Below are 8,611 nucleotides of genomic sequence, written 5' to 3'. Positions count from 1 at the left end.
CTCAATTCCATGCCTCTCTTTTATCCACTTTTCAGGGTGGGAGTGCACGTGAGGGTCATAAGACAGAGAGTGGGGGTCATAAAATAAATAATGAGACACAACATCATAGATTACAATCTAGGCCCCGAGTATGTCAGGGGAGAGACACGCAGACAACGGAAACGCCTGCGGCTTGGCTGAGGCCTACACAGGGTGGCCAGGACAGACTCTCTTGAATTGCTTTTTACTTTTCTCACCTCAAATAAACATCACCAAATTGCCCTCAAAGAGTGTGCACTACATACATATAAAGAGTGCCTGAGTTGGGGCCGGGAGAGGTGGCTCACATCTGTAATCCTGGCACTCTGGGAGGCCAAGGGGGATGGATTGCTTGAGCTCAGAAGTTGGAGACCAGCCTGAGAAAGAGTGCATCTCTAAAAATAGCCGGGCATTGGGAAGGGCACCTGTGGTCCCAGCTACTTGGGAGGCTGAGGCAAGAGGATCACTAGAGCCCAAGAGTTTGAGGTTGCTGTGAGCTATGATGCCAGAGCACTCCACCAAAGGCAACAAAGTGAGAAAAAAAAAGAATGGCTGATTTCTCACACAGCTATTAACTGATACAGTATATTATCAAACTTCACCATTGGCTCGGCACCCATACTCAGTGGTTAGGGGCCAGCCATATGCACCAGAGCTGGTGGGTTTGAACTCAGCCAGGGCCTGCTAAACAACAATGACAAAAAAATAGCTGAGCAATGTGGCAGGCACCTGTAGTCCCAGTTATTTCAGAGGCTGAGGCAAGAGAATTGCTTAAGCCCAAGAGTTAGAGGTTGCTGTGAGCTGTGACACCACAGCACTCATACCAAGATTATATCTCAGAAAAAAAAACTTCATCTTTAATATTTCTCTCATTATAAATAAAGCTGAGATCTTTTCATATGTTTGAGTTATTTATACTTTTGTCTGGTCAGTCAGATATTTTTCTATTTGTTAAACTTTTTATATCAATTTTTAAGTAATTTATGTCTTTTATGTGCATTATAATTATTCTTCCAGATTTGTTTTGGTCTTAACTCTATTTATTTATTTATTTATCTTTATTTTTATGCGGGGTTTTTTGAGGCAGAGTCTCACTTTATCGCCCTCAGTAAAATGCTGTGGCATCACAGCTCACAGCAACCTCCAACTCCTGGTTTTAAGCAATTCTCTTGTCTCAGCCTCCTGAGTAGCTGGAACTACAGGCGCCCACCACAATGCCCAGCTATTATTTGTTGCTGTTCGTACCCACCACCCTTGATATATGGGGCTAGCATCCTACTCACTGAGCCATAGGTGCTGCCCAGTCTTGATTCTATTTGATAGTTTTACTATACATGTATTTTTTTTTAAGTAACTGAATTTAAAAATGTTATTTTATGGCTTTTAGGCTTTATAGATAATATTCTAGTTAGAAAGTCTTTCTCCACTCATGTTATTAAATTCCTATGGTTTTTTTGTAGTGCTTTTCTGTTCTCATTTTTAAGCATTAAAAATTGTAATAAGTTTGGCTCAGTGCCTGTAGCACAGTGGTTATGGCACAGTGCCTATAGCACAGTGGTGGGTTCGAACTCGGCCTGGGGCCTGCTGAACAATAATGACAACTACCACCAAAAATAGCTGGGCATTGTGGTGGGTGCCTATAGTCCCAGCTACTTAAGAGGCTGAGGCAAGAGAACTGCTTGAGCCCAAGAGTTTAAAGTTGCCATTAGCTGTGACATCACAGCACTTTACCCTGGGCAACAACAACAACAACAAAATTGTAGTAAGTTTGGAAATCATCTTGGTATGAAGTAAAGATCAACTTTATTGTTCTGTTCCCAGATGTATTCCCTATTTGGTTAGAATGATTTGGGGTTTGAGACAGGCAGTAAGGCAGTTTCTTAGTGTTAGAGAACACAGAGACCCGTGAAGGACACTTCGCCATTTAATTTGTGTCAGTAAAATATCACAGTAATAAATGGCAATAGCATTTGAGGAAAAGTTTGCATGTCCTCTAGGTAGATGTGACCATGGACCCTGAAGAAGGAAAAAGGGATTTCCTCTACTTGTATGAGGTCACTGGGAGGACCAGAGAAGTAGGTTCTCGGCCAGGCCCCAAGGAGGCCACCACAAGAACCACTCAGCTCAAAAGGCCGCTACTTATCATATGGAATGTCTTGTACATAAAGCATTGTGTTTAACAGTGAAAGACAGGACATGGCCTACATCTCCATCAGGAGGTTCTGGGAGTAAGTGATGTTATTACCACCACTAAGTGGTGGAGTTCTGTGTGGCGATAGAAAGGAATAAGGGGGTGGCGCCTGTGGCTCAGTGGGTAGGGTGCCAGCCCTATTTACCGAGGGTGGCAAGTTCGAACCCAGCCCTGGCCAAACTGTAACAAAAAATAGCCGGGTGTTGTGACAGGCGCCTGTAGTCCCAGCTACTTGGGAGGCTGAGGCAAGGGAATCGCCTAAGCCCAAGAGTTGGAGATTGCTGTGAGCTGTGATGCCACAGCACTCTACCAAGGGTGATAGAGTGAGACTCTGTCTCTGAAGAAAAAGGAATAAGGAAGATCTCTGCCTACTAAAATTTCATATTGGGGGAGGGAGAGAGGAGGGGGGATGGGTGAAAGGAGTGGGATTGGAAAGATCACTTCTGAGGTTTATTTTACAAGGGTACAAGTGAATCTTTCTAAGAGTAGAATGTGAATGTTTTAAAATAATAACTAAGAAAATGACATGAAGGCTATGTTAACCAGTTTGATAGAAGTGTTTCGGATTGTGAGTGAAAAATCCCACACTGTACCCCAGAAGTGCATTAATGTACATAGTTACCATTCAACTAAAAAAAAAGAAAAAGAAAAAAAGATGGATAGGCCTAAAAAAAAAAAAAATTTCAAATCACAGGCCAGAGGCTCAGTAGCTCATGCCTGTATTCGTAGCACTCTCAGAGGCTGAGGTGGATAGATCACCGGAGCTCAGGAGTTACAGACCAGCCTGAGCAAGAGCAAGAGCCCATCTCTAAAAAAAACCCAGCCAGGTGTTGTGTCAGGTGCCTGTAGTCCCAACTACTCAGGAGGCTGAGGCAAGAGAATCACGAGCCCGAGTTTGAGATTGCTATAAGATATGATGCCAAGACACTCTTCTCAAGACAACAAAGTGAGACTCTGTCTCAAACAAAAATATAAATAACAAAATCTCATATCACCAGGATATATTATTGAAAGAAAAAAAGAAAACGGCTGCACTCCTCTCTTCTAAATCTTCCATTCAAGGCTCGGCGCCTGTGGCTCAAGTGGTTAAGGCGCCAGCCACATACACTTAAGGTGGCGGGTTCGAATCCAGCCCGGACCTGCCAAACAACAATGACAGCTGCAACCAAAAAATAGCCAGGCATTGTGGCGGGCGCCTGTGGTCCCAGCTACTTGGGAGGCGGAGGCAGGAGACTCTCTTGAGCCCAGGAGTTGGAGGGTGCTGTGAGCTGTGAAGCCACGGCCTTCTACCCAGGGGGATAGCTTGAGGCTCTGTCCCAAAAAAAAAACAAAACTAAATCTTCCATTCAAGACCCTTCAAAACCTGATTCCAATTTACCTTTCACCTTCCCGCTGCTCCCCTTTACATACACTCCTTCCTGACTGTTCTTGAGTCTGGGAGTCCTAGGGCAGTGGGTCCCCCCCCCCCACCCCGCAATGATGGAAATTTCCTCTATCCGTGCTGTGGGATACTGTAGCCACAGGCCACTTATAGCTATGGCCTGTGGGCACTTGAAATATGTCTAGTTCAGTGGAGGAACTGAATTTTTAATTTAACTGTATTTTATTATATTTAAATCTAAATTTAACGAACATTCACTTCCCGATCCAGCTTAAATATCATCTCCTCCTGAAATCCTCCCTCCATCTCTTCCATCTTCATCCCTCACTCTCCCCACACACTCACACACAGAGCCCTGCCCCTCTGCACAGCCCCGGCCTGCACACGTGTAGAGGCAGCAACCTCGTTTCCGAGTGCTCTTGGCTGAAGAATGAGGAGACACACCGAAGTAAGGTGAGCAGGAGGTGAAGTCTCCTGGGTGAAGTAAGATCTATTCGCCATGGAGAATGAACTGGCCCCTGTTGTAACAAGAGGGCCCCAGTTATGGTCTGGAGTCCTGTCTCATATTGCCAGGCTGGGCAATCCTCGAGGTTCCAGCGTCACCAGTGAGCCACTTTGATGGACAGTTGGGAATTTATATAACCTGCAGCATTCAGCTTTCCTGTCAGCCATTCTGAAAGCCCACTGGGGGGGGGGGGGCGGTGAACTGCAATGTAAATTTTAGCTAATGACATGATAATTAGCCTTAGGCTGTTCGAGAATGTTCTTTGTCCTTTTTTTTAACATAGAAATATTGGCTTGTCCTAATGATGTGCACCCATAGTCTCCCTGCTACTTGGGAGACTGAGGCAGGAGTATGGCTTAAACCCAGGAGTTTGAGGTTGCGGTAAGCTGGGATGACACCAGCTGCATTTCAGCCTGGGAAACAGAAACTTCGTCTCTAAATAAATAAATGCAGTCATACACTATGTACCTTGGGGATTGGCCTCTACATAATTCCCTTGGGAAGGATTCAAATTGTTGTATATATCAATAGTTCACTCCTTCCCCCCCCCCCACATACACACAGTAAATAAGCACCACAATTTGTTTAACTATTTACTCATCTCAGGACATTTGGATTATCTCCAGCTTTTGCCTATTAGGAATAAAGCTGCAATGAGCGCTCCTGAATGTATTTTTGTATGAACAGAAGTTTTCATTAATTGGGGATAAATGCCCAGGATGCAATTGTTTCATTGTATGGTCATCTTAATGAGAAACTACTAAACTATTTTGTCAGAGTGGTTGTATCATTTCACACTTCCCAAGAACAAAGCTTTTAAAATAAGGCCAGCTTTTTTTTTTTTTACCACTTCAAAATACCTAACTATTTTTTTTTTATTAAATCATAGCTGTGTACATTAATGTAATCATGGGGTACAGTGTGCTGGTTTTATATACAATTTGAAATATTTTCACCAAACTGGTTAACATAGCCTTCATGGCATTTTCTTAGTTAAAACAAGGCCAATTTGTTTTGTTTTTTAATTTTTTTTTTTTGCAGTTTTTGGCTGGAGCCGGGTTTGAACCCACCACCTCCAGTATATGGGGCCAGCACTCTACTCCTTTGAGCCACAGGCACTGCCCAATAAGGCCAATTTGAAAGTAAGCCCAACTCCTTTTAAAAATCAGGTGTTTTATTAAAATAAATTTGCTTTGGACCAAGGTCAAGTTCTGGCCTTCACTTTAGATTCTGCTGCTTCATAACAGATCACAAACTGCACTTGGGGACAGTTGATTTGGTTTGTTATCGCCTGCAGCTTGAGCATGTCAGAAATAATGAAGTGATCATAAAATTCTGAATAGTCATTTCCTCAGGCCTCCTATGGGTAACTGAAGAAAACAGTGAGGCCAGTCAATTCCAGTTGATGGTGATTGTTAGGGAGATATTTTAAAAAGTAGCAAAGATATTTTTCATGGTGAAATGTTAAGTACTATTGAATTTTAAGAAATTATAAACCCCAAATTCTTTAAAACAGCCTTGATGACAATCAGTGTTGTTGTTTTTTTAAATTTTGTGTGGGTGTGGTGTTTTGGCCAGGGCTGAGGGTTTGAACCCGCCACCTCCGGCCTATGGGGCCAGCGCCCTACTCCTTTGAGCCACAGGCCCTGCCCCGATAATCAGTTTTTAAACTAGAGAACATGAGGTTGTTTCAGAAACATCCTTGAGAAGCTGAGACTGTGTGAGCTCTGACTCTAGACCCACACGTTGCTTTCTGTGATACAGGTAAAGGCAAAGGCTGGAGAATGTTACAAGTCAGATAACTTGAAAACATCAACAATATAAACAGTAAGCAGTTTGAAGTAAAAGTCCTTTTTGGAAAAAGTGTATATACCGTATATGTTATCAAAAATGAAAGTGCCTTTTTCACACAAAGCTCTCCTTCTGAGACCTTTAACTCCAGGGGTTGAACATGATAACCTTTCACTTTGGTACTATTAGTAATACAATAAACAGGCTCCGCGCCTACAGCTCAAGCAGCTAAGGTGCCAGCCACATACACCAGAGCTGGGAGGTTCAAATCCAGCCTGGGCCTGCCAAACAACAATAACAACCACAACCAAAAAATAGCTGGGCGTTGTGGCAGGCGCCTGTAGTCCCAATTACTTAGGAGGCTGAGGCAAGAGAATCGCTTGAGCCCAAGAGTTCGAAGTTGCTGTGAGCTGTGACCCCACCCAAGGCAACAACTTGAGACTGTCTCGAAAATAATAATAATAATAATGTAACAAACATCCAGCCATAATGTGTGTGTAGTGTCCAGAATATTTAATCATATAAATCACATAAAATATGAAGGGATATTGGGCAGCACCTATAGTTCAGCAGTAAGGCACCAGCCATATATACCCAGTCTGGTGAGTTCAAACCCGGCCCAGGCTAGCTAAACAACAACGACAACTGCAATAACTAAATAAACAAATAAATAAAAATAGCTGGGCATTGTTGTGGCTGCCTGTAGTCCTGGCTACTTGGGAGGCTGAGGCAAGAGAATCACTTAAGCCCAAGAGTTTGAGGTTACTGTGAGCTGTACCACCACAGCATCTACCGAGGGTGACACAGTGAGACTCTGTCTCAAAAAAAAAAGAGGGGATGTTTTTGCAAAATTATGAAAAAATGCTATTTTCAGTCAGACTATCCTGTCTCATAAAGCACATGAGTAAAGATAAAAGGAGTCTTACCTGTGGCTCAAAGGAGTAGGGTGCCAGCCCCATATGCCGGAGGTGGCAGGTTCAAACCCAGCCCTGGCCAAAAACGAGAGATAAGATGAGTCTTATCTCTCCCACAGAAGGAAAGACCTTCCCTTCACTCCCCCTACCTCTAAATCACCTGAGAGTGAGGGTGAGGCAGCAGATGGATACAATCTAACTATACTGCAGCCCTGTTATCTCAGGTTTTACTTACTGTTGGAGAAAATTGTGTTTACTCATTGCATGGTTATTATAGGAAACTGAGTTTTCTAATATTTAACCCACTTTCTGTGGCTTCAGTCATCTTTTTTTTTTTTTTTTTTTGAGACAGAGCCTCAACCTCTCGCCCTGGGTAGAATGCTGTGGCATCACAGCTCACAGCAACCTCCAACTCCTGGGCTCAAGCGATTCTCCTGCCTCCGCCTCCCAAGTAGCTGGGACTACAGGCGCCCGCCACAACACCTGGCTATTTTTTGGTTTTTTTTGTTTGTTTGTTTTGTTTTTTGCAGTTTTTGGCCAGGGCCGGGTTTGAACCCACCACCTCCGGTATATGGGGCTGGCGCCCTACTCCTTTGAGCCACAGGTGCTGCCCTACACTCGGCTATTTTTTTGTTGCATCTATCATTGTTGTTTTTGGCGGGCCCAGGCTGGATTTGAACCCACCACCTTAGGTGTATGTGGCTGGTGCCTTAGCCACTTGAGCCATAGGCACCGAGCCTTCAGTCATCTTTTTAAAGTTAACCAAAGCAGTATAAAAACTGCTCCGATCTTGGTGTTAGGAAAAACATACCAGGTTTCCTCCATTTGTCAATATGGGAACATGCGAAATAAAGGATGACTATTGCAGAAGTGTTTTTAAAACATACTTCAGAATTTAGGCTTTTCCCCTAATAGAACAACAAACAAATGATTGTTCTTACAAGAGAGCCATTGGTGAAATGCCCTTACCTGATGGTGGGTGGGTAACAGAGTGATTCCACATCCATGAACCTCAGATTTTTTTTGAGTCTCACTTTATCACCCTCAGTAGAGTGCCGTGGCGTCATAGCTCATAGCAACCTCCAACTCCTGGGCTTAGGCAATTCTCTTGCCTCAGCCTCCCGAGTAGCTGGGATTACAGGCACCCACCTCAACACTTGGCTATTTTTTGTTGCAGTTTGGTCGGGGCTGGGTTTGAACCTGCTACCCTTGGTATATGGGGTTGGCGTCCTACTCACTGAGCCACAGGTGCCACCCGAACTTCAGATATTTTTAATGACTTGCTGTCATTTATGAAGCATCTATCCTATAGCAGATGTTTCATGTGTGATATCACAGATGATCACAAAAGCTCAGAAAGTTAAGAGTTAGTCATATTTCATAGTCTCAAATCCCCAAGGGGCTGTGCAGCTGGGAGGTGGCAGGGAATAGAACCGAGGTCCCAGTTGTCTTTCTAACTCAGCATTTCCCAGCCAGGTAGTCTGTGGAACCATTCTGGGATTTCTTATTATTTGTCTTAAAACTGTATTTTAACATCAAAGTTTAAGAATTCCAGCAAATTCTTTCCTCTGTCTCCTGAGATTAACAATTACATCAGATTATTAGAGCTTCAGAGGAGCTCTGAATTAAAGAAAAGTATATTTTTCATTTACTTGTTTCTAAATATACTTGGGTTTGGAGATATTTTTGCAAGGGATACCTTGGAACTCCTGGACACTTATCATAACTGATGCTGAGTTCAAATTTTCTCACTTCTCCAGAAGTGTTCTCTGAGGCCCTCAGCTGAGAACAAAGAGGGCATTAAGCACCCC

The sequence above is a fragment of the Otolemur garnettii genome, unplaced genomic scaffold (genome assembly GCF_000181295.1).
Source record: "Otolemur garnettii isolate 467f Iridium unplaced genomic scaffold, OtoGar3 scaffold00004, whole genome shotgun sequence".
NCBI classification, from domain to species: Eukaryota; Metazoa; Chordata; class Mammalia; order Primates; family Galagidae; genus Otolemur; species Otolemur garnettii.
Note: the sequence above shows the minus strand (reverse complement) of the source record.